This window comes from Phanerochaete carnosa, assembly GCF_000300595.1.
Source record: "Phanerochaete carnosa HHB-10118-sp unplaced genomic scaffold PHACAscaffold_3, whole genome shotgun sequence".
In the NCBI taxonomy this organism is placed as follows: Eukaryota; Fungi; Basidiomycota; class Agaricomycetes; order Polyporales; family Phanerochaetaceae; genus Phanerochaete; species Phanerochaete carnosa.
Window position 1 is genome coordinate 953,980 of NW_006767630.1, and position 1,189 is coordinate 955,168.

Below are 1,189 nucleotides of genomic sequence, written 5' to 3' on the forward strand. Positions count from 1 at the left end.
ACGAGAATAGTGCAGAGACATGAACCGGCGCCGACAAGTACACTGGAGTATGTTTTGTGTCGAGTGGACACTGTGACATTTGTAATTATGCAAGCAGGAGACTCAAAGTTTATGGTATCGAATGACTGCCATCACGCAAAGTGTCGTGGGGCCTTCAAGTTCTCGGGACACGTTCTTCCATACCACAATCAGCTTCTGTCACTGGGCACATCTGTATTCCACCCCCTAGAGGCATTCGCGATAGTGACAATCACCAAATCGGACACAACCGATTTTGCCCATTGTTCATCGCATCTTTCGCCTTAGCCTCGTCAAGACACCCGCTTGCTTAGGTAACAGCCTCTGAAATAATTTGGCTTAGAATCAGGCTTGACAACAATACGGTCGAGGTCTCCGCTATCGGCCCTCGTAGCAGGCCGCAGAGCGAGAGATCCGCCGGAAAACGCGAATAACAAGCTCGCTTTATGGAGGCACACGGTTGTCTAAATCGGATGAGGTCAAGAATGCAGTATAGTATGCGTCGGAAGGGTGACTCTGAGTTTTCTGCTCGCATACGGTGAGCTACAACAGTTGTTATCTATCTGATACAGTGTATACTCTGGCATAGTCTTCGGTGTCGGAGTCATGCCCGGCGTTGGTCTCACGAGAGTTGTATCCCGTTCAATTCTGCGGCGTCATTCTTCTTTTCTACAGGTCTGTCGAACCTCCGACTAGACCACGGGTCAGGCCCAGGTCCGGCGGTCCTGGACGCGACCGCGGCCACCCTAAGCGAGTCAACCGCCGATCCTTCGGTGCATTTGTGGCGACTATTTGTCCAGCGTGTGCATGGCGTCCACTCAGAAATTCGAAGCTGGGAAACTTGAGGAGACGCCAGCCGTTTGATGTGAGACTCAAAGGTCGAGCGCCCCGCTCTTGAGCGCGAAGTTGATGCCCCAAGAACTTTGTACACAACTCTTCGCCTGCACAAACGTCGTTGACAGCTGCCAGACTGTATTCCATCTGCCAGGATTCGCTCCCTGAACCTCAGAGACGACTCGACATGGACGATGACCGACTTCACATCTCCGCCGTGCATGGTCGCTCGAGTCCACCACTCAACTATCTCCGTCGACTCTGAGCAAATGAAATGTTCGCACATATGAATACTCGGCACGCTGTCGGTGGCTCGAAATGGCTTCCAGCTACGCTC